At 37.7% G+C, this 26642-nt stretch overlaps 1 long non-coding RNA gene across 1 annotated transcript; it reads left to right on the forward strand.

Annotated features, from left to right (window-relative positions):
• Positions 1-339: 339 nt before the first annotated feature.
• On the forward strand, positions 340-21179 carry LOC111769126 (uncharacterized). Its single transcript, XR_002801912.2, has 3 exons — positions 340-667; positions 14735-16449; positions 20184-21179. It is a non-coding gene; the product is annotated as an uncharacterized lncRNA (long non-coding RNA).
• The last annotated feature ends 5463 nt before the right edge of the window (positions 21180-26642 follow it).

A 26642-nucleotide genomic window follows, 5' to 3' on the forward strand; every position in this document is an offset into this window, starting at 1 on the left:
TATATTCCATTCAGCACTAAAGAATTATAGTGAAATTACAAAGCGCACCAACCCAGGAATTAGTAAACACACAGGTTCTAGTCCTACACCTGCTGTTTGCTAATTGTTGGCCCTTTGACCAGTCTTTCTTCTCCCCAACTTAGAGTCCCTGCTAGAAATGAGCAAGATCCAGACAGGACAATGGCTCTTTAAATCCATACTGTTTTATTGTACCTTAAAAAGCATCAATTAGTAGAAAACTGGCTTCTTGCCCAGCTTTATTGTTGGAGTGCAACCTCCCAGGGAAATTGACCTTGTCTTGCCACGTCTGATAACAGGAACCCATTTGTTTCAAACTCAGGACAAAATCAGCCACTCAGTCCTGGCATTATTGGTTTTTTGTCTGTTCTCATGAAGGACTTGCTTTCTGCCTCTGGTTTCTGGCATTCACATTGCATTAAGTTGCCAACTTCACTTTTAATAATATCTCCATTGCATGCTGAACTTGCCCAGGATTCTGGAAGCTCCTGAGAGACTGGAGGACATCTGGGTCTCACATGTTAGTCTGCTCTCACCCAAGACAACCGTGTTCCGCTTCTGCCCGCTGACCAAGCAGCGTCCTTTTGGAAAATTACTTTATGCTCTTCATTTCTCCAAACTTTCCTTGGATTTGTGTATCTATTCAAAGGTAAAACTGGGGACTGGATTAGATAATTTTCAAGCTTCCTTTGGTTCTGACAGAGTATGATTTTATAAAACTATATTTGAATCAGTGGCTCTAATCTTTTTTAAACATTCATAGACTTTTTCCCTAATGCAATTATGATTTCATTTTCTCTTTAAGGAACCTAGTTCATCTTGGGCATTCTTCTCTTAAAGAACCAAAAATGATGATTTTTAATCACAGGTCTTGCGTTCTAAATTGCACTGTCTTTATTTGTAATTTTACCCGATCCATGTAACTAAATTAAATCTGCAGGAATTCATCGAGTGAAAAAGCTCATTGCTGGCATCCTCGGGTATAAAACATAACTGAAAGGCACTGTTTAACTTTAAGGAGGTTATAATATGTTTAATACTCCAAAATTATATTATTCTCATTCTTTTATTTTATATATTGTTTCCAATTTTTTCTTCTATTTTATTCTATAGCGGTCCACCTATTCGTTTATCATTTTGCTGAAGATTTGCCTCACTCTATCTCTCTTTTTATAATAATCCAGTTAAGTATAAACTTCCTGTAGCTCAAAAGGAAGAGACATAATTACTTTGAAATGACCTAACTGACCTAATTCCAGGTGTCTTGTTCTTCTGTATCAAATTCCTCTGACACTGCTCATATTTGTTTTGTGACTTATGTTAGGACCCTAGCAAATAAGAAGCTAAAGAAATAGAAGAGGAAGAAGAAAGAGGAGGAGGAGGAGGAGAAACACCAGGAGATATTGTCAAATTCTAGAGTAGGAGAAAAGAAACATCACTTCATCTCCTTAAAATTTTTATTTTGTTCCTAAACTAAAGCCATCACAGAGTGTTACAAAAAGCATCTTTCTTTTACAGAATGACCTTGAGTATGTCACAAGGTTTTTCTTCCTCTTTTTCACAGTAAAAGAACTTCAAAGCTCCTTAAATTTCATAAGAAATTTAATTATATTTTGTCATCAATAATTTATGGTTCCAAATTACACTAAATTGGCAGCTGCTGATGTGAGGTGCGAATGAAATCAGGCCAATTCTAACCAAATCAGGCATAAAATTATATTTTAATAAACCTCGATTCCACTTCCTGTTACCCTTTTCTCTTTATCACACATGCCTGAGCTGCATATAATTTGTGTACACAGATGCTGAGTTTCATTGCTTTGGCAGTTTAGAAACCTGACTGTTGAAAAGAAGATGTTAGTGTAGACAGGCAGACACCACTGAAAGTGAACACACACACGATGGTGATGGGAAGCTGCTGGTTAAGAAACAGCTAAGGAGCCAAAGCAGAAGAGACCATGTAACGTGTACGTATTCAGCTTCTCTGTGCTCCTTTGTGGGGTTAAAAATTCAGCCAGCCTGCTAGCTTTTGCACTAATTACTTATATAACAGGAGGAACTAAGGAGACGCAATGGGGAATGTAGCCTTTAGGCGAAAGAAAGGTGGTAAAATAAAGTCAGCATATCTCCTTTTATAGAAAATGGGAATCTAAAACTTACTATCAGAGAACTGTAACACCATCTCTTAAAAATGTACCTGCCGGCTGGAAATCGTGAATAGCAAGCTAATGGTGGTGAAAAAACCCAAATCTCTTACCATTTCCTCAAAAAAAAACAAGTAAACAAAACTACATAAATTCATGCTTTTAGCATAACTAGAAGATAATGACCAAATTTCAATCACCTGTAAATAGAATAATAAACCCGACTCAGCAGAGTTCTCTCTTATCCTCTGCCCAAGCCTTTGACGGCAGAGAAGAGCGGTCCAGGGACACGGCAGAGACAGAGGACGGGGAAGGAGCTGCAGGATTAAGAGGAGGTGACCTCTTCAGGGCGAGCAGGTGCAGAGGGTCAAAAGGAGGGCACTCATTCATCCAAAAAAAGATAAACTTGGCAACAAGAAAAAACAAGAAGTATCATGAAGAATATCTAAAACTTAAAAGGGCCAGCACCCCGCCACACCACTGCTCCTGCCTCAAAAAGGCCATATTTTTGGACTAAAAATAATCCATTGATATTTCTTAATCTACTCAATTATTTCAAATGAAAATGCCGTTGTAAGAAAATGTGCAGAAAGTGCAAGGAAAATTTTCAAGAAATCCACTAGAATCATTACTAGGATAACTACTACTTCAAGCAAAGTCGTTAGAAAGCAAAATCCAAAAAAAATGTTTGAACTCTGCAAATTTGGGGCAATTGTTTATTTTCAAAGTATGAAGAAATAAATGCACCACGCCTTCCATCGGCCCCAGGGCATCTTCCTCGGTAGCTTTGAACCTCCCGCCTCATCTCAGCTCAAAACGGGCCCCACGCAACTGTTCCTGCCCCTCTGGGGGTTCCTGCCCCTGCTCCCGCTGCTGCCCAGGCAAAGACGGCAAAGCCACCTGCTGCAAGAAGCGCCCCTGCGAACGCTGCCCGGGGGCGCCCCACATGCCCAGAGCTGCGTCTGCGGGGCCTCGGCCCGCCCGCCGCTGCACTGATGTCAGGAGCCTGCGCCCGATGGAAACAGGGCAACGTGCACACACACATGCAAACACGCGCAGACCTGCTTTTCTCATATACTGCTCACCCGTGTGCAACATGCCCGGGTCTATGAAATATGTGAATTCTAATAAAAGCTGTTGATAAAAAAAGAAATAAATGCAAGTTTTTCTGAGAAGGAACGAAGGAGCTGTGCTTTGCTACCGTGGCGTGCGCATGCGGAGCGTTTGGTAAACCGTCCGAGCCATAAGCCACAGCAACGCAAAGGAACAAGCAATTTTCACTCATAGAAAACTCCATAAAAGGTAAGCAGAAAGTAGGAAAGAAAGCAATTCAACTTGCAGAGTAAAACTAAGCCAATTAGATAGACTTCACCAAGCATTTGAGGGATGTTAGCAAAAAATAGAAACAGAAATAGGGATAAACCATAAAAAGAAAAATGAGAGCAGACTGAACTCAGAAAATGGAAGAAAAAGACAAACGAATGTCTGAAGTGATAAATAAATTCTAAGTTTTCTATCACAAGACCTGAGAGAAAACTTAGTAACGGCAATGAAAGGAAAACAGTAAAACAACCCAAAAAATGATGTAAAGAAATAAAGAAAAAATGGTCAGAGAGCATGCTTGAAACGGAACACAGGAAAAAAGATCCAGCATATGTTTAACTGGATTCTCTGAAGAAGGCAACCAAATTGAAAGAACAGAACTAATATTGAAAACCAGGACCCAAATTTTTCCTAGAAATCAAAGAAACCCGGATCTACATATGGAATGGGCCAAGGAAGCACAGAGAGAACTGACCTGCCGAAATCTGTTTTTAGACATTTCATAGCAATTCTATTAAACTTCCTAGTTAAAGAAAATTTCCTCAGGGACTCCTGGCCAGAATAGCAAATAACTAAAAAGGATGAGAGAATTAGAGTGACATCAGACTTCACCAGTGATGGGGCGTTTTATGAGGCTTGTTCACAGAAAGACTGCATCACTGATTAAAATCTGGCTTAGCTGTCTTCCAAGTGTCGAAGCAAAAAGCAACGTCTTCACTCAGGTGATCAAGGAATGCTCTCCCCGAGTCCTTCTCAAGCAGCCTAGTGGAGGCAGCGCTCCATCCAACCAGGAAATGACTGGTGAGACTCCAGCAAGAACATGCACGGTAATTGAAGACCACAACAAGGAGGGGAAAGAGTAAAGAAAATTGTGTTGTATGCTGTACAATACGTCATATTTTGTGTGTTATATGTTATGATGAAGCAGAAGTAATATAGTTGAAATAGGAGAAGAGAGTAAAGAGAAATACTGAATAAGCTTATGAATTTCCAAATAGGTAAAAGGTTGTAGTTAAATATTATTTTAAATTGACAAATGGGATTGTAAAAGGTTAAATTAGGAAACAGAAACAAAGTGTATTTTAAAAGGTACAGATACAAAGGTAATTACTAGAACAAAAAATTAAGCCATCCTAAATTCAAAAAGAAATTTCAATAAATAAAAGAGCAAAAAAGTCACATCGATAAATGCAGAAGGTATAGCATAATACACTTAATAATTATACTATAAAAATATTATGACAAAGCCGATATTGAACAAAACATGTATTGTGCATAGTAATAAATCTAAATGGACCTAATTTGCCTATAAAAGAGAGAAAAAAGATAAATTTAGCTAACAAATCAAAACCTAACTGTAAGACACATAACTATAAGAATTGAATCTAAAAGACTAAATAGAAAAGTATGGAGAAATGTATTCTGAGAATTGGAAACAACAGGAAATACAGGGTTGTTACAACAGTAATAAAAAAATTAGAAGGGCTGCCCCTTGGCGTAGCAGTTAAGTTCACATGCTCCACTTAGGCGGCCCGGGGTTTGCCGGTTCAGGTCCTGGGTGCAGACCTACGCACTGCTTGTCGAGCCATGTTGTGGCAGACATCCGGCATATAAAGTGGAGGAAGATGGGCATGGATGTTAGCTCAGGGTCAGTCTTCCTCAGCAAAAACAGGAGGATTGGTGGCAGATGTTAGCTCAGGGCTGGTCATTCTCAAAAAAAGAAAAAAATTAGAATTTAAGTAAAAAGACACTAAAAGTGAGAAAAAACAATTTTAATGCTAAAATACAAAATTTGCTAAAGAAATATAGCATTTATGAATTTCAATGCACCAAATATTACAGCAATCACCTTATAAAGCAAAAAATCATGAGACAAGGAGATATAGATAGAAACACTATGAATAGCAGAAATTAATAGCATTCATAATATAGGACAGATACGGTAGGGGGAAATAATTAAAGATATATAATAACTGAAGGACATAATTGATAAAATAGATAATACAGATATATATATATATATATATATATATATAAAATTATACCATGAAAATAGAACACACCTTCTCCTGGAGTTTCCTGAAATTTTACCTATTAAGTCATAAAAGGGACAGCACCATGTTCCTTAGGCACAAATGACCCAGACAAAACTGCCGGATCACAGTGAAGGACAGCTGGAACTTATCAACATAAAGGCCACTTTGTCCTGAATTGTTAAAACTTTCCATCAGACAGTTCTTGGACTAACCTGGAACTACACGCTGAAAACTGAGACATTCTTAGAAACAGACAAAACATATAGGGTTCATTTAAAGCAGCAAACAGGGGCACAGAGTCATAGTTCTAAATGCTTTTATTAATAAAAATGAACATAAAATAAATGAACTAGATTTCTAGTTAAAAAAAAACTAGAAAAGTAAACCAATAGTAAGTAAGGTGAGGGATTTATAAAGGTGAAAACAGGAATAAATGACATGGAAAAATAAAATAATTATGCTTTTTGTGTGAAAAATTTACTAAGTGGCAATAATTGATTTTAAAAAAGCAAGGAAAAAAATTTAAAAAAGCAAGGAAAAACACAAATTTACAAAATAGGAACAACAGTGTGAAAATAGTTGTTTAAACAGGAGAAAAAGGGAAAAATTATGAGTGTTCTCATAACTTTCTGCAAATAAATGCATTTCTGGGGAAATAGGATTTACCAAAGCCATCCTCTTTAAAGATAAAAAGCTCAAATTTGCGGATGTCTGCAGAAAACAACAACAACAGTAGAAGTAGAAGAGAAAGTAAAGGAAGCCCACCGGCATCAGTCAGGCCAAATTAGTTTCAAAGGGAAAAATCTACAAAACCTTCCTAAACCAAATAGTTGCAATGTTCCGTAAACTGCTCCAGAGTATTGAACATAAAGGAACACTTCCTAATTTTTATGAAGCATTACCTTGATAACTAAGCCTAATAAAAACAGTGCTGGAAAGAGAAAAGAATATTAATCATGAAATATCAATGCAAATTATTAAATTAAATGTAAGCTAATAAATCTAAAATACTATTATTAAAATGATGTACCATGACCAATTAGAATTTATTCAAGGAATGTAAGATTTGTTTAATATTAGGAAATCATGAGTATAATCCTCTGTATTCATAGATAGAAAACTTTTGACAAAATTTAAGTCGTATTCCTGCAAAAGAAGCTTCAAGAAAATAGAAATATATGTGTATCATGATAAGACATATCTTCTAAATCTATTTTAATAGAATCTATTCTAAATCTATCCTAACCCTCACAGCCGTCATCTTACATGATGTGCAGATAGTAATGCCCTTTCAGTAAGATGGGAACAAGGCCAGGATGCTGCTATTGCCTGTAAGAATCAACACCTTCTGCAGGATTTGCCAATACAATGAGAGAAAGAATATCGATTAGAATAATGAGAATTGTAAAACAGGAAATAAATGGCCTCTATTTGCATGAGAAAAGTCCATATAGCCTATGAATTCGTGTTAAATCCTAAAAACTCAATATCAAAAGCTGACTAAAATAATAAAATAATTTTAAAAGGTAGCATGTTATAAAACTAATATATGGACATCAATAGCTTTTATATACACAATCAATAACTAGTTAAAGGATGTAATATAAAAAAACTTATTACATCAGCCAAAAAGAAAATAAATTTCTTAGAATTAACATAGTAAAAATAAATAAGACAACTTATATGCAAATATACCTAAAAACTACTGAAAATCCACAGTGAGATTTGAGCAAATGGAAAGATAGCCTTGGTTCTTGGATAAGAAGAAAAAGTTCATAGAAATGTTAATCCTCCTTGATTTAACATAAAAATCCAATAAAATAATGATAAAAATACAAAGTTTTTAAACTTAGACAAGTTAATATTAAACTTCATGACACAAAATAAGCATGCAAGAAAGCCAGAAAAAAAAAGTGTGAAAAAATAAGCTACCAAAGGATTTCCCATACAGAAAGCTCTGTATTTTACACTGAGACTTGAAAATATTGAGATTGAGGGAATGGACTAGAGAGATCCAGAAAGAGATTCAAGTATATACCAAAATTTGGGAAATGACAAAGATGTCACCTGAAATCATGGGGGCAAACTGGTTAGCTATTTGGAAAATATAAAATTAGATTCATACCTCACCTCCTGCCAAGAGTAAATTTCAAGTAATCAGAGACACACAAACAATGAGTGATAAAGAGAGAGGGAGAGAGATAAGAGAGGCATTCAACTTCCAGAAGAAAGCAGGAATGGATTCATTTATCACTGAATATAGGGAAATGTTTCTAAAAGTGACTCAAAATAAAGATGTGATAAAAGAAATAATTGATAAAAATGAGTACATAAAGATAATTTTAAAAGCTATTCCATGAGAAAACAACATAATCAAAAATCAAAAGATAGCTGACCTACTGGAGAAAATATTTGCAATAAATACCACAGATGAAGGGCTAGTATCGCTGACATATAAAGAACTCCTAAATTTTTTAGGAAAAAATGGTCTACAAGACCATAGGAAAGATGGGGAAAAGGCAAGAACAGACACGACAAATAAAGAGGTAAAAATGGTTCTTCAGCATATGACGAGATGTACCAACTCATCATAATTGGAGAAATGACATAAGCCCTACACTGAAACATTTTATGTATATATGTGAAAACCTATTCTGTTGACAAGGCTTGAGAAAACAGACATTCTCATCTATTGCTGATGGGAATGCAAATTTACACAACCCTCTTGGAGAGGAATTTGTGAATATGTAAAAAAAACTATGTATGTATTTACATTTTGACTATCATTCCAATTTTAGGAATTTATCCTGAAAACGTGCCTTCAATAATATGAAAATAGATATTGTCAATAATATGAAAATAGAAAATCATCACAGTATTATTTGTAATTGCAAAATGTTACAAACAACCTAAGCACCCGTACACGAATAGTGGTTGAGTAAACTCTGGTATGTCCATATATTGTAGAAGTATTCACCTATAAAAGACATGTTTGAACTGATCTGTTTGAATGTATAGTATATTAGATATTTTTAGAAGTAAAATAAAATACACATATATTTGCTCACTTGTGTAAAACAAACACAGGACAGATACACCAGACAGTACTAAGGTTAGTTATTAACGGGGATGGGTTAGAATGGATGGATAGTTGACATAGCTCAGAATGTATGGAGAAAGGGCACATTTATGAGTATGACTTCTTGCTTAGTTTTGACTTTTAGAACATAGTTTTTCACATGATCAAAACTTAGATAAAATCCAGAAGGATCACAAAAAAAATGGTATTAAAAAAAGAAACAAGTCAGCCTAGCTAATTTCAAATGACTGAAATAACCACACTGAAGGAACGAAAAAAGAAAAAAACCTAATCCTACTAACTCCTGAACACATTATTTTGTCTATATACCCTCAGGCTAAAGGCAAAAAAGCTGTAGATAACTATTGAACTCCAGATTTTCTGGTTTTGACACTAATATCACTTAGGAATTCTGAAGTTACTTAATGTGTCTTCAAAGAAAGAGTTGTGGATACTGCCTTACTGACAAGAACTGTTCACAGAACCTTGGAGTATAAGGTGGGTGATTTCAATTTACCCTTTGAGGATTCTCTTGGCCTTTGGACATCAATCTCTTCTCAGGCAGTGAAAGCTGTTGTCACGTTTATCCACATGGGACAGCACTGCCTAGTGAAATGCCCACAGGGAGCAGATCAACCTCCCCGGGAGCAAAAGTACATACAAGCTTGGAAGCAAATGATCAGGTTATTTTCACTCATCCAGTGATAACACTTGTTGTACCCTGATGTCTGTTTCCAGATTCAGAAGAATGACTAAATTTGCAAATTGCATTTCATAGCATTTTACATTTCAAAACACGTATGGTAGCTTAATCTATGCAAGAACAAATAAGTCAAATTAGGTAATATCAATTTTAGTAATATGCATCAGAGTCCGAACTTCAGTACAATCAACAGGCAAATGTATTTTGCAAGTTAAAGTGCTGGTGTTAGTTTTTTTGGATGATGATCTCTCACAAGGAGTAATTGAATAAATTAAGCTTAATGCATCTGAAACACTATGCTAATTATATTCATTTAAATAAATGTCTTTATGATGAGACTTTCATAAAAATATTTATAAGATTAAAATAATCGCCAAAATGCTGTGACTGTCGATGAACCCGGAGTCCACCTTATGCAGTGTTTATGTTCAAAGACATGTAAAACTAAGGCTTGGAACACTTCACCGGACAGAAGGCTCAGTAGATGAGTTAAAATACGGGAGCAGGGCAGCGCTGGGGGTTGAGGGCATAGAGGTGGAATCATTGTAATGCCACATACACGTTCAGGTAGTCATAAAGCCATATCTTGACACAAATCATACAATTTTCTGGTACAAAATTTGCAGATATTACTTATACTCCAATCTCTTTGCTTAAAAATGGGTCTTTGTAAAGGTATACTTACGCGCTAAACTGTTTCCCCAAATAAATGGCAAATACCCCAGTCATACTTAGAATGTATTTGCTGCAGGTCATGAATTTTTAGGGTGTCTCTTCATTGGGATTCTTATGAAGAGTTCAGATATTAATGCAGTCATAGCTCTTAATTTATAACAAATATTCCAGTCTGGGCCAAGATTTATTTGCTGTTGCTTTCCATCTTTGTTCCAGGAGATTTCGATAAGTCAGGAGATTTCTTCTACAGCTGGCATTGCACTTCAGTCGTGTCAGCAATATTCCTGTCCCTCACTACAGGGGGCCTCGCATTTAAAAAGCATCACTCTGGTTTCTTGGGCAGCCACTTTTCCTCCCCAAAACCTACATTTCATTATATCTGGTGGGACCAACCACATTTCCTCTTTTAAAGAGTGTCTACACAATAGACCACTCTTTCCACGGTATTTATCCACTTGTACCATAAAGCAAGTTTATCCCATATATAGAGTAAATTCACTCCAACGCTCCAGGATTCTGATAGTTTCCATTTCCTGGAGAAACTTATAAGAGGAAGTTAAAAGAAAAAATACAGTCCCTGCCACTACATCGGGTCTACCTTCTAAACTCCCCGTTCTAGATTCCCGTCCCCTTTGAAGAGCATGGAATTGACTTAGGTGGTGCAGTAAACAGACCCTCATCTCTGAGTGGTCTGCTTCTCTGCTGGCCCTGGGTCACCATGCTTTTCAGAGGCTCAGGTTGCCGCACTTGTTAGACTGAAGGAGGAGAACACCAGGAGAGGTCCTAGGAGATGGTCCAAAAGCCAGGTTTCCTCCCCATTCATAACAGGACCTTCCCTCTTTCTACGAGTAGCGTCCTTTGCCCCTACCAGATAGATTTCCTTTCCTTTCCTGCCGGTCTCTTGGCACATGGATCTCTTTCTATTTCCCCTGGTGAAAGTGTTATCCCTCTGTCAATACGATTTCTAGACCCACGTAACCTAAAGTTGTGGGAACAGGAGGCACAAGGTCCCCAAGGTCATTAGGAGTGAGAGTAAGTAGAGCCATTCCTGTCTCAACTTCTTTTTTTTTTAAAAGATTTTATTTTTTCCTTTTTCTCCCCAAAGCCCCCGGTACATAGTTGTATATTCTTCGTTGTGGGTCCTCCTAGTTGTGGCATGTGGGACGCTGCCTCAGCGTGGTTTGATGAGCAGTGCCATGTCCACACCCAGGATTCGAACCAATGAAACACTGGGCTGCCTGCAGTGGAGCGGGCAAACTTAACCACTCGACTACGGGGCCAGCCCCTCCTGCCTCAACTTTTGTACTCAGACTCACCTGTTTGGTTCAAGGAGGAAAAGGTGATCATAGAAACTTTATTGGTTTTCAATATTAGTATCTTTTAGTTTTGAAATAGCAAGAAGAAAAATGGTTGTAATAGTCATTATGGGCCAGGGACTGTTCCTAATCTTTTTACCTATAAGATCCTCTTTGACACTCAAAAATACCTCTGAGTATGCCTACCTCCATTTCTTGGTGAAGTAACCTGGCTAAATTCCCATGCGTAATAGTCAAAGGTGATATTTGAACAGTCTAGCTCCTGAGATCAAGAACCAAACCACTATATTGTACTATTTCTTAACATACACTTTTTAACACTATTGTATTAACCAAGAATGTCTGCTCTATTGTGGTTATATTGGCATTATATAAACCTCAAATATACCCTTAATGGAATTGGTAATATTTTAAATAGTTAAAGCTTGTATTTTGGAATATCAGTTGGCAATATTCCCATTTTTATGAATATTTACAACACTAGATATACTTTATAAAAATAATTAATTTACTATTGTTTGGTTAGGATAGAGAAGTCATTTTTATGTGTCCTCCCCAGATTTTGAAAATCCATCAAATACATGAACAGAAAAACTAAATTAGGCATTATTTAGAGACTTGGTTCACAAACTGTAATGTACAAGAGATAATATGGTGGAACTAATTTAAAAGAAAAGCCTAATCCCTATTCTATGTAAATTTAATTCATGAAGTTTACAGTGCTCAAATCTCAATGTTCTTAGAACCAACTGTGAGCATTGTGAAGACGCCTGTGCGGGACCAGAGGCTCTGAGTCCGCTGCTCTGGGAGCAGGCGGGGCAGGCAGTGCTTTTAAGTGGTTCCCAGGTGATCGACGTGCAGCCGGCGTGGAGAACCCCTGGGGTGTGACATCCAGACCTCCGAAGTTTTAACATATCTCATGTGGTTAGATTGTAAATGTTTCATTGAAGCAATGAATGAAATATTGAGTTAAACTGAATATGGAAAGGTGCAGTGTAGGTAATTTGAATGCTTTTGCATAGGAGCAGAAGCTGTATGATCCTATGCTAGTTCAGGCTTTTTTTAAAACTTAAAAAATATTTTTTTTAAAGATTGGCACCTGAGCTAGCATCCATTGCTAATCTTTTTTTTTCTTCTTCTTCTCCCCAAAGCTCCTCAGTACATAGTTGTATATTCTGGTTGTGAGTGCCTCTGGTTGTGCTATGTGGGATGCCGCCTCAGCATGGCCTGACGAGCAGTGCCATGTCCGTGCCCAGGATCCCAACCAGGGAAACCCCGGGCCACCAAAGTGGAGCACACAAACTTAACCACTCGGCCATGGGGTGGCCCCCTAGTTGAGCCTTTAAGTTACTAACCACCACCTGGGTAGCTCTCCTTTAAGATGGAAATAGTAAACTCAATACTGCCGAGGGAAATATGATTAACACAAAGCAATCATAGGATGCTAAATACATTGGTGAGGTGAAAATAGTTAAACGATATGAATAAACTATGCAAATGAATGCAACAATTGCATATACCAATTAAGTCAATATACCTGAAATTGGTGAGAATTATGACACAATAATTATAAGAAGCATTCTCCTAAGAGTATATATTTGTGTTAACTATTATTAGTTGCCTGTTCCAATTTGGGAAATTAACAAGAGGCTTCAATTTTTGGTAACCTTACAATTGCCCATATCTGCTGACCTGTTTATATAGCTCTATCCAAGACTCTTACTTCTTGGGTTGACCAGAGGCTCTGAAAATCAAAGGTCCATAGGCAGTTGGAATTGGTTCGGAGAAAGTTAGAAACACTGCCTAGGTGAAGTGCGGGAACCATCTGTGTTGTTCCATTTACAGCTCAGAAGACAGAGGTTCAGACTGAATACAAAGGATCTGGAAACAGAGCAAGAACTGAGCTGGATTCTGTGAGATCAACACTAGCTGAGTTCATCTCAAACTTTACATTCAAAGTTATCTTTTGTTGAGTCTTTTAATTTTCTTCTCTAAAGAAATTTCTACCCAAGGCCAATTTTTCTTTTCTTTCGTTTTTTTTGTGAGGAAGATTGGCCCTGAGCTAACATCTATTGCCAATCTTTTCTTTTTGCTGAGGAAGATTGTTGCTGAGTTAACATCTGTGCCCATCTCCCTCTATTTGTATGTGGGATGCCACCACAGCATGGCTTGATGAGCAGTACTAGGTCCACACCCAGGATCTGAACTGGAGAGCCCCAGGCCTCTGAAGCGGAGCATGCAAACTTAACCACTATGCCACTGGGCCGGCCCCCCAAAATTTTGACATTTTCTTCTTCACACCATCTCTCTCAGGCAAAGAAAACCTTTTCTATAACATAAATAGAAAGTCTTAAAACAGTAATTTTTAAAGTTCAAAACCGAAATAAGTTTAAGTAATGTTTAATCTTTCTGAATTTGTTTTCTAATTTGCAAAACAAAATACCTACCTCATATAATTATTTTGAGATTTCAATTAGGCAATATATTTTAAGTGCCTAGGAGAGTGTCTGAAATGTATGCATTTATTATGTATTCAATACATAGGAGCTATTATTAATTTTCTTATTATTGATATTAATTATTCACCATATAGCTATTTGGTTGGTGAAAAAGGATTTAAGCATTAATATATCAAAATTTTCTATCTGTATGTTAGAGGCTTTGCCAGCTACCCAAGTTACTGGTAAGTTTAGAATTTTAAATGTTTCAGATGCCTTTAAAATTAACTTTATATTTGTAATTCAGATACTACTATAAATTGTTGCTCAATTTGGCTCAACTCTTGCTCACTAATCTGAAACAAAACAACTTTAGAAAAAGTAACTTTAAAAGAGGTGGCATCTTAATATTCCTTAAGATTTAGGCTAGTTTTAAAGTATTAAAAGTAGTTTTCACTTTTTTAAAAAGTAATTATTTCTAGAAAGTTCCTGTAGATTCAGATTATAAGACTGCACTATAATTACGGCTCAGATGGTACTGTTATTCTTAGCTTGTATTTTCATTTGTATGTAACTTCATGACAAGTACCTTTTCAGGCTAGAATTTCTCACACTTTTCAAGCAAAAAATAGAATTTTCTTCTGTAGATTGAATAAGCAAGAATTCACCAACTGCTAGGATAAAAAGAGTGTTTTAAAAATGCTGTAAAAAAGTTTTCTTTATTTGTTTTTTCCTGACGTTTAACAATTCTTTTCAACTTATATTGGTTTTACATTTTTACTTTTATGCATACTTTAAACTTTTCGTAATCCACTATGAAAGTTATATGCTGAATTAAAAAATACTTTAGGAGGGAATTCAGTGATTTTTTAAACAAAAAATAGAGAGGCTCTTATATGATATCAGTATCTTTAAAGAAGAATATGTAAAGCAAACGATTTATAGAATTTCTTTTGCAAACCATTCTGAAATTCTATCCTCCGTTGAATTTTATGGTTGTAGATGTCATCTGGACGATTGTTCTCTGGAGAATCAGTTTCTTTGTGGCAAGACTGCACAAGGAGTTGATGATGGTTGTAGAGTCAGCAAAAGCCCAGAACTATGGCATTTGGATAAAAGCAGAAGTTTTGGCAAACAGACTATGAACACAGAATTGAGAGATGGAAAGTTGCGCCTCAGGACGTCCAGTCACTCTATGAACACCAGGAACCCAGACTTGATTGGCAGCCACCAGGCACCCAGTATTCCTGACTGCCAAGCACCAGTTCTGCGTGTGGAGTGTGGGGAACACCATGCTGAATAGTGAGGCTGGGTCTGCTGATGTGCTTTCTGCCTTTGTCAGCATTGCTGTAGCATCTGTGAACAGACCTTCTAGATTCTGTCTTGCAAAAACTGCCCTATATTTAGCAGTTGCTATTTGTAGATTCTTCTGGTATTTATTGTTCTACACGTTTGTCTGCAGTGAAGCATTTGCTCAGAATTCAGACCATCTTTGATTTCTTATAAGCTTTATCAGTCAGTCTAAACGCTGCCTCCCCTGTTTTACATAGCCATGTGGCCAGAAGGAAACGGTGATGACTTGATCCTGACCATCTCATCAAGTTCTGATCACCTTGTCAGATCTTCATTACCTAGTACTGGTCCACCTCACAATATAATTATAACAATGACTTTTTACTTACTGTGTTTGACACGTCTCTATCTGGGATTTGTAATCAGACAGTCCTTTGTCCACAGCGTGCAGTGGGCAGAATGACCTCCATCTCTATTCCCAGAGATGTCCACATGCTAATTCCCAGAACCTTGAATATGTAACTTTACATGATGAGGAATATGGGAGGCAGCAGATGGAATTAATTCTGCTAATCAGCTGACTTTGAGATGGAGATATTATCCTGAATTATCTGGGTAATCACTTAGTTGGTCCAATGGATTCTCAAGAGGGAGGTGAGCGAGTCAATGTCAGAGTGACGCAGCATGAGACTCAACAGGCCACTGCTGGTTCTGAGGGTGGAAGGAGAGCCAGAGAGCTTCTAGAAGCTGGGCAAGGCAAGGGCATGGGTTCTCCCCCTACAAATTGCAGAGGAAACATCTGCTGAAGCCTTGATTTTAGACCAGTGAGATGCATTTTGGACTGCTGACTTGGGGAACTGTCAGAAAATAATTATTTGTTATATTCAATCACAAAGTTTATGAAAATTTGTTACAGCAGCAATAGGAAACTAGTACAACTCATCTCTGCCATGTCTATCAATGTGCATAATGGGAGCAAGGGCAAAGATTGTAGGAGAACATACAACTTCCTTAAAATGATAATTTGATAGATTATCAAAGACTTGATAAGAATTGCATATAGACTGAGAAGGAATTGATGGCCGATTTTTGGAAAGGAGGCAAGGTACAAATTGAGTCTGAACTGAAAGAATAAAATAATAAATACAACATTTGAGATCATGAATGGGTGAAAGTAGAAGAAAAAATGCATTCCTGCAATTGAGCATTTTCTGCTGGTACCTTACATCTTATGTTGTTTACCCACCTGATCCCTAAAGAACAACACTTTCCCAAAGCACCACATATTCTAAGAGAGGACGCCATTACTGAAGTCAAGAGAGCATGTGTTCAGCTAGCTCATATTAATTATTGAATTGATTGATGCTTTAGCAACACAGCTTCACTGCTCGAGTGTATCTGGGTACCACAACTCTGATCATCAGGTAAGAGTATCTCTCCCCTGAAACTGAGCTTAAATTTACTTCCTCAGATCACTTCAAACTTTCCCTTTAATACGTCATTTCTGTTTTGAGGTAGCAAATTTGATGCGGAAGGTAGAACCGAGGTGTTATGGGCTGAATTGTGTCCATCCCAAAATTCATATGTTGAAGTCCTAACCCTCAGTTACCTCAGAAAGTGACTGTATTTGGAGACGGGGTCTTTCAAGAGGTAATTAAGTCAAAATGAGGTCATCGCGTAGGCCCTAATCCCGTGTGACCAGTCTTCTTATAAGAAGAGGAAATTTGGACAGACACATGCAGGGTGAAAACTATGTGAAGACACAGGGAGAAGACAGCCGTCCACAAGACAAGGTGCATGGCCTGAAACAGATGCTTCCCTCAGGGCCTGAGAACAAGCCAGTCCTCTGACCCATTCACCTCAGCGTCCAGCCCTCAAAACTGTGAGGAGAAACGTCTGTGGTCCTTTAAAATGACAATCTAATACACCAGCAAACTAATACAACAGCTCAAATGGATTTCATTCAAATATCAGTGGCTGACTTTTTACTTCCTTTGTAGCATCTTTTTAGTGTTTATTGTTCAGAGTAACTAGAAACAGATAGTCACATTAATGGACTTTGTTAGAACTGGTATCTGGCTGAACAGGCAGACCGCAGGGCTGCAGTCACCAAGAAGTTACAAGGGTGCCAGATCAGTGACAGAAACACAAACAAAAGCAAAACCGAGGCTGAGGAGCAGCACCCACGTGTTTCTATGAAATCACCCAGAAAGGGGACTGCTGTGGGCCTCAGGGAAGCTGTGTCTTCCAGAACCTTCTGGACAAACTTTATGGAGGAGGAAAGCAGTAGCTTGGAAATATAAAAGAAGGCGGGTGTGGACCGCCGGCCTGAAAGAGGAAGCCTAAGTCTGGAACCAATGGGAAAGCGAGAGTTAGCCTAGGAAAAAAGAAAGTGGCGGCTCAGCAGCCCCTCATGAGGGAAATTTCTGTTAAGTATTTGATTTTTTAAATAGTTTTATTCTTGATAGCTCTAATAGGCAGCCACTGCACAACTGTGCAACCAAAAGGTGCTCTACTCAGCGCACGTGGTAGCACTTTGGCTTCTGTACGTTCAGAACAGGCACAACCAAGTGCCGACTGACCTGTTTTAGCTCACTTCTGCTCCTGACGGTTGTCCACAGTGCACTCTCCAGTGTTTCTTTTTTAAAGGTATGCCTTTTTTGGTGAGGAAGACTGGTCCTGAGCTAACATCTGTTGCCAATCTTCCTCTTTTTTCCTTTTTCTCCCCAAAGCCCCAGTACCTAGTTGGGTATCCTAGTTGTAAGTCATTCTAGCTCTTCCATTTGGGATGCCACCACAGCATGGCCGGGTGAGCGATGTGTGGGTCCATGCCCAGGATCCGAACTGGAGAACCCCAGGCCACTGAAGCAGAGCACATGAACTTAACCACTAAGCCGTGGGTCCAGCCCCCACTTACTGTTGTTAACATCACAGCACATTCATTTTCCATGATGCTATTAAAGGTCGTGTTCGCTGAAATCAATACTCATTTTTAGGATGCTCTTGGCCTCCTCTCCCCACTAAGAGTTACTTTGTAAGGTAAGGTCAAAGATCCTCATGCTGGGAGAATATTTAAGTATAACTTGTTCCTTCAAAAAATAGGATATGTAATAATATTATTAACAAATTAACATAGTAATTTATAGAAGTCAAACTGAAGCAAAGGAAATAAAAATAAAAAGCAAAATCCTTTCTTCATTTACTAAATTTAATTCTATTCCCACACGTTAATTAGTTTAAGAAATTTCTAACCACATACAATCTTCTATATTTTATACAGTCCTTTTTGCTTTTAGACAAATCATAGGATGCAACTGTTCTGAAATTTTTATTTATGAAGATGTCTTGTGCATCTTTTCACTTTAATACTCACAGACCAACTTTATCTTTTAATGACTGTTGACTTTTAGTTTATTGATCTAGCAGATTTTTTTAGACACCTTTTGGTAGGCTATTTCCAGTTATTTTCTGTCACTAAATGTCATGTAGTGCATATCTTTTTACCGACATCTTCATTCAGTTTTCAAGTCTGTTTGTAGAGTAAATTTGGAGAAAAATGTTAGTCTGTTGCTTAAACTATATCCAGACTCTATTCCTTCTGAACACCTGCACTGCTTCCAGCTCTCCCAGCACCACCCTCTGGCCTAGAGCATGGCATAGCCCCTGATGGCCCTCGGATTCCACCCTTGCTCCCCTGCAATCCAGCCTCAATCCAATGGTCAAGACATCACCCTCTGCTCGAAATCTTGGGAAGTCGGACCACTCTGCTCAGGAGGATTCATCAACAGAGGATTCACCCCTCCACTTCCTCCACAGCAACTTTCTTGCTGTTTCTCCATCAGGTCAGGCCACAGGGCCTTTGTTTTAGCTCTTTCTTCTGCAAAGATTCTGTTTCTGTGAAATTATGCAAGGTCACTTCCTGCCCTCTCTAAGTCTATTTTCAAATGCCAAGGTCTTAGTCCTACTCTAACTGACCACATGAAAAATTTCTGGCTCTTCAATCTACACTCCTGCTCCTCATTCCTCAATTGTTTTGTATTTTTAAAAAAATGTTTACACAGTGCTTGTCACCTTCTAGCCATATACAATCTTGTGTCACTTAACAATAGGGATATGTTGTAAGAAATGCATCCTTGGGTGATTTCATCATTGTGCAAACATCCTAAAGTGTACTTACACAAACCTACCGTTTGTGGTACAGCCTACTGCACACCCAGGCTCGATGGTACAAATCTTACGGGACCACTGTCGTATATGTGGTCTGTCATTGACCATAACACCATTATGTGGGATGACTGCGCTTTATAATTTACTTGTTTGTTATATCTTCATGTCTCTCCTCCTACTGGACTGTAAGATCTGTTACAACAGGAACTGTTATCTGTTGTGTTTACTGATGGATCCCAAGCGCCAAAAACAGCCTAGCGATTTAAGCACTTAATAAATATACAGTGAATAATTAATGGGTCAAGTTTATGTTCATTTTAAATGATCATGTTGCACATTTGTTCCCTAAAAAGGCTCTAAAGGTACAGTTCTTTCCACATACTCAGAAAGTTGTATATTATTAAATATGTTAATCTCTCTCTAGGAGAAAATTGAGAGAGAGAGAGGCGGACCACACTCAGTATGGAGGTCAGCAGCGATGTCCTGTAGTGCCCACATTACACATGAGCTTGCCACCAGGCAAACTGCCTTCCTATGAAATATCAGAAAATCAGTGCACTGGAGACGGAGCGTACTAAGCAGCTCGAGCCGCCGTAATAAAGCACCACAGACCGGATGGCTCAGACTGCAGACAGTGATTTTCTTAAAATTCTGCAGGTGGGAAGTCCAAAATCAAGGTGTGGTTGGCCTAGGTCTCTTCTGAGGCCCCTCTCCTTGGCTTGTGGATGGCCGTCTTCTCGCTGTGTCACTATATGGTCTTCTGTCTGTAAATGTCTGTGTCCACATTTCCTCTTCTTACGAGAACAGTCATATTGGATTAGAGCCCACCCTAATGACCTCAGTTTAACCAAATTACCTCTTCAAAGGCCCTAATTCAAAATACAGCCACATTCTGAGCTGCTGGGTGTTCCTACCTCAACATCTGAATTTGGGGGGAAGCACATTCAGCCCATAGCACTGACCCATGAAATTATTCGTCTTCCTCCTCCAGGGTGGCCATGAGGGTCTTCCTCTCAAGAGTGACACAGCCTTTGTAGCAGGCAGAGGTCTAAGGTGACCAACAATGACCCACAGCGCGTACAAGCCCCTCTCTTGTGTGTGGACTTGTGACTTGCTTCTCGACAGCGGAACATGGCAAAGATGATGGGATCGCAGCCCCTGGATTAGTTTACACTGTGGCGAAGGTGATGGGAGAGACACTTCCACAGTTGTGTTATGCTGTATGACACTAAGACTCTCTCTTTCACAGACTGGAGCAAGAGATTTTCCCATCAGCCCGAAGAAGAGAAGCCCATGAATTCTGCAGCTTCAGGGAAAAACCTCATTCAGCAACCTAAGGGATCGTGGAAGCAGGTCTTTCCCTGGTTGAATGTCCATATGAGAACCCCACCCAGCTGGAACCTTGACTTCTGCCTTGGGAACGAGGAGCAGAGAACCCAGACTGTGCACGCTGTGCCTGGACTTCTAACTTACAGAAGCTGTGAGATGATAAATGGGTGTGGTTTTAAAACGCTAGTTTTGTGGTCATTTGTTATGCAGGAAAGAAAACAAATACACTCTTTGTGAGAAGTTAAGAGAGGTGAGTGAAGACTTGATTGGCCCTAGAGCTTATGTGTCTGCTGGCTGCCTCTTAGTGGATCATCAAACCTTTTTTATTTTGCCTTATTATTATCTCTCAAATTAGTGTTATCTCATCCTGCCCCAGAGCATACGTGATATCGCAATTTTTGGCACCCTGAGTGATTTTCTAATTGATCTCACTACTTAATGATTCCCTTTGTCAACCTTTCTCACCCAAACCGCCCCCTGGGATCATTTCCTGTGGTTACAGTTTGAGGGCTGTGGCTGCTCTATGGAAGAATTTACATATTCTTTTCTCCAAAATTCCATCCTAACACCATTTTACACCTTGCTTTCTTGTTACCCTAAAGAAAGAGGAAAAAAAGAAAGGAAAAATGTTAAAAAAAAAAAAAAAAAAAAAAAGAACTCCAAGCTTGGAGAACTTTGAAGATAGTTTTGCCTTCTTAAAAATCCCTGCAAAAATTTTTGCTTGAAATTCCAATGTTTAAGATATTATTGACAAGTGTTTTCTCTTTCTGGAATTTTCTTTTAAAATAAGTTACTTTGTGGAAGGATGTTAATTGTTAATGGGCTAGTGAAAATTATGGGTCGGGTTGGAGTTAGAACTGGGGTGAAGTTGGGATATGAAATTACAAGCAAATCTGCCCAAGGAGAGGGATGTGAGTGGGAAAGTGGGAAAGAGAGAGCAGAGGAAGAGTCTGAGACCACTGAATAAAAGCCTTCACATCCTTTACCATATTTCAGAGTTTTTATTAAAGAGAATCACCAGCGTCAGTTTTATATGTTCTATTAATTTGGCGACTGGGACCTTTCTTCCTTGCTCTTCAGTGGGTTCTGTACCCCCAAATCATGCCACGTTCTTAGAGCTCTCCATGATTGTGGGAACACCAAGTTAAAAAGCTGGGTAAGAGTCTCAAAGGAATTGTTTTAAAATGCTTCTTTATTTAAACGAGTTGTGGGTGGAAGGTGAAGGTGAGATTTCAGTCTCCGTGCTGCCTGTCAAACACGGGCTGTGCTGCTAACCTAGAGGAGCTGGGGATGCTGACTTGCTCTTTGCAAAATTTTTGAGCAAAATGGTAAGATGGTATAGGGAGTGTTGACTGATGCCTTATCCATAATAAAACTGAACCCAATCCCTGCGGAGTTGTGTTATCTTAGTACGTGTGTGTCCTCCATTGATGCTTCCAAGCTGCCCGGGGATTTCAGGCTTATAAACTTATCATTATTTCAATATTCTTCTGGATTTCAGATGCTGGAGATCCTGTGGAATGCTGTTTTTATTCTATCTATCTATATCAAAATAAACCCATCTTGTTTACTGACTGATAATATGAAACTTTGTACTTATATCTTCAATACACAATGTCTAAGAATTTGATCGGTATGCTGGTAAGTGATTCCTTCATTGATTACTCATTTTTAATTTTCCATGGCACTCATTCATTCCTCAGGACTATCAGGTACTAGGTCAAATATAGTTTTTACCGGCTTTCAAAATTCAAGAGTCTGCATTTAATTTCCATAATGAATACACAAACAAATATTATGTACCTATGTGTCTTTGGGCAACAACGTTAATTCAACTTACTTTAATTTGGATGATATAAGGTTGCAAAAATATCTGCAGCTACATAAACAATGTATGTTAAATTTGTAACATATAGAAAGAATTTCAATATGATGACTTTGACTTTGGAAATAAAGCAAGTAGAAAATAAACTTTGTACCCCTAAACAAACATGTCCTTATTTTCAAACATTTTAATGTTATTGCCTGTTTTTTAAAACGTTTGTTAATAGAAAATAATACATTTTTTAAATGTTCCATTATGAGCCATAAAGGATCAGAAGAATAGTGAAAAGATACTTAGGCTCTAAGTAGATATAAAAATATTTATTTCCATTGTAAGTGACCAAAACATTATTAAAATACCACATATTCAGTTAGAAATGTGCTTTGTTCTGATCACATTAAGCTCTTATTTAATTTTATTTGTGCAATTTATTTTGTATTCAATCTTCTATTGTATCATACTGACTAACAAAACTTTATGGAAATACCATGAAGTAAATGGAGATATATCTTTACATTACATTTATTTACAATTATGCTTTCAAAACTAATCATTCTGTTACCAATTATTCTGTAATGTACTATCTATGAAAAATGTCTGGGAGTATATAAAGTCATCAAGTTCAAAAGTGCATCATGATTCACCAAGGAGGAACTTATGTGTGAATAAATTTTGTGATATTATGACACAGGACCTGGTATAAGGGCATTAATGCCCATAGACTTTAGGATCCCAGACCTCGTCTTTACGTGTTGGTGAGAACATTTCTGTACATGTTGTCAGGAGGTTATCTGCCTTGGGGTAAGATAATCCTTGCTGTCTGCTTTCCTCTCAAGTTCTAGACAAAAGTGACTGGATATTAGACCAAAGCTACCCTAATTCAGTTAAATAAGCTAAATCAAAATTGTAACATAGATATAACAGTGCATCATGTGGAGAAGGAAAGAAGATAACATTAAAATTTCAAAATAAAAAGATTTTAAAAGTTTTCCTATATTTGACTTTTGAGGTCTTTTGGCGAAACGTTCAATCACTTATGCTTCTAAATGGATTTTTTAAATTTTACAACTTGTTCAGTTGCTATAAAACCCATTTCCTGCAGATTCCAAAGGCTTGTCACCATTTTAAGGAGCATTCCTGCAACTTGCCTCTCCAGTTAGCTTTCATTATGGGAATGTCTAAATTCAAGGGCAGAAACTTGTTTCATTCTCTGAGGTTTCACAGACAACATCTTCATTAAAACTCTTAGATTTGTGATTATTCCTGGTAACAGAAAAATGTAAAACCCTATTTCAAATGTTCTCTCTTCTGATCACAACATTAATTAGAGGCTCAGACCTTGGTTTGTAAGGCAGTTGTAGCATCTGTTTCTGCCCTGAAGTGGAGTTCATCTGCATGTGTCTGATTTCTTCACCCTATAATCATCATGTCTTGACTTCCATGTCCAATAGGCGTGACCAAGAAGCAGGAAGCAAACTGCCACCTCAGCAGGCTCTCATCACACTGCACCCTCTTCCTTCACTTTCCAGGCCCAGCGTCACCAGGAGCTAAAGCAAATATATTTGGAGATTTGTTTTGTTTTGTTTTGTTTTTTGAATTTTAATTAGTTTGTTTATGGGTTATATCTACAGCATGTGCAATGCAGGTATTTTCCATTCTACTAAACTCTTTTTAAAATGAGAAAATGTTAATTAAGTATTGTCATTCATTAAAATTTACAGGTCATGAAGGAGATAGTGCCAAAAATCTTATTTGTCTAATGTTACAAGTTTATCAGGAATTGTGCCTCTATTGATTTGATTCATATGTAAATTGCCTTAAAGTAGAATTAACCTGTCACTCCTGTAATTATTAATTATGCAATTATTTTATAGGTAAGAGGTAAGAAAGAAAAAGAATGTTAGGTATATTAATGCCAGACATCATTTATAATATTATTTACTATACAAGTAATTATGGTTTTGATTTCCATTTATTTTACTGTAATACCATATTAGCAAAATATATAATTAAATTTATTAATCATTTATTACATAAAGGAGAAATGCATGGAACAGCTAAATTAAGGAAACCACACATCATGGCAGTGTTAATTTTGTAATATGATGATAACTTCTGATGTCAAGAGCATGGTCTCTTCCTTCCCATGCAGCTCATTTATAGCTTTGTTCATGACTCCTTATCTACTTTAGGTACTCTCTTATTTGTTTAAAGAAAAAAAGGATTCAAAGATTTCAAATAATCCATGTGAAGTCACACTGCCTCCCCTTTAAAGTACTCACTGTCTTTATAGATGCAATGAATTGTAATTAGAGAGGTTTTTTTTTTTAAAAGATTTTATTTTTCCTTTTTCTCCCAAAGCCTCACAGTACATAGCTGTGTACTTTTAGTTGTGGGTCCTTCTAGTTGTGCTATATGGGACGCCGTCTCAGCATGGCTTGATAAGCGGTGCCATGTCTGCACCCAGGATCCGAACTGGTGAAACCCTGGGCCACCGAAGCACAGAGCATGAACTTCACCACTCGGCCGCAGGGCCAGCCCCAGTTGGAGATATTTTTGATGACCTCTAGCAGTCATACCCTGAACTACCACATTAGTCGTGGCATGTATAACAGATATTTATTATTTTATTGGATATCATAGAACATCCATGCACTAGTCCACAAAGCGCCCCCCTGATGAAGGTGAAAGAGTGTGGGGTGCTCACGCAGACTTGGTTGCATCTGGGGATCTCTCAGTTACTAGCTGGATGTTACTTAATCTGAGCCTCAGCTTTCACCAATGGAATAAGAGCTTTGAAAAATTTTTCTGAAAATTAGATAAAATATGAAAAGCATAGGGACTTTTTTATAGTTAGAGAATAATAACATGTAGCTTCTCAATATATTAGGATAAAAGAGACCTCAAGGGTGCAACAGTTAAAATTTAGCTGGGACTATATTAGGATATAAAACTCGGAATTCAACTCTCTCTATATAACAATTATACTCAGCTTGTTTTTGTAATAAAATGTATGCATATAATATGTAAATAAACACAAACATAACAAAGGAAGTAAATTTTAATTAACTCTGAAGTTGAAGGTGTATTGTCTAAATTAGTTTGCACTAACAGATTCTGAATATATTTGAGGTGTAGATATTCTCCTTAAAATTAAACACGTTTTATTTCTAGATACATTTATCATGTGAAGATGCTGCCTAATTTGTTTTAATATAATTCTCCCAGATTATAATTCCATTACCTGTATGCTAATTTGGAAATGAATAAGGTCTTACATCAAAAACTCATCTTTAAAGATTTGTTGATAAATTGGTATGCGACGGATACAGAGGACAGATTGGTGCTTACCAGAAGGGAAGAGTGCAGGGGAGGACAAAGGAATAAAGGGCACAGTGTGCAGTGACACATGGCAATTGGACTTTGGGTGGTGAACACAATGGAGTCTTCACAGAACTTGAAATATAATGATGCACACCTGAAATTTATATAATGTGATAAACCAATGTTACCTCAGTAAAAAAGAAAAAAATTAACATGTGAAATTATACTTCAAATGATTTAGATTACTCAATTCTATACTTGTTTGCAACAGTAATACAATAAATATGATCTTAAACTCTCAAAGCGATGCAGTGAATAGTTGTGGCACAACCAAGCTTTACTTAAACTTTAACTTCCTGAGGTCTATTAATTGTGGGTATATTATACAGTCCGTAGACATCATTGGACAGGTAATTACCGTGTTGATTAATTTTCCTGGTCTGCCTCTGTGGTCGGTGCAACCAGCAGAGAAGTGTAGACTGTGACTAAAAGGAAATACTCTCCCCCATTTATTCTATGGAGAAAATATAACGTATCGCAGGATAATATTGCTTATTCCCAGAGGAGCAAACACTTTCTTTTCCAGGGTGCTATTACTTAATTTTACTTTTTGATTACTCACCTTGAAAGAGGGCCCCCTGCACCAACTGTGGCTCAGGGCATCTTCCTGGAGATACACTTGGCCTCCTCAGAAGGACAGAAACCGTGCTGCTCCCCAAGACCAACTCTCCTGAACCCTCACTGACTAATTTAAGGCCGAAGCACAGGGAAACGCACCACTTCTGCTTTCAATTTTCAGATACTTATAATTGGAGACTCCATGCTTAAGAAGGTCATGCAAGTTTAAATATCACATGGTTCAAAGAGGTGTTAGTGCAGCTAAATCACAGAGGACTAAAACGCTTATTGGAGCTCCTGTTTGATTTTATTCTGCAAGCCAATGACTTAATTAGCACCAGCTGCAAGAAAAGC

This window comes from Equus caballus, chromosome 19 (genome assembly GCF_041296265.1).
Source record: "Equus caballus isolate H_3958 breed thoroughbred chromosome 19, TB-T2T, whole genome shotgun sequence".
NCBI classification, from domain to species: Eukaryota; Metazoa; Chordata; class Mammalia; order Perissodactyla; family Equidae; genus Equus; species Equus caballus.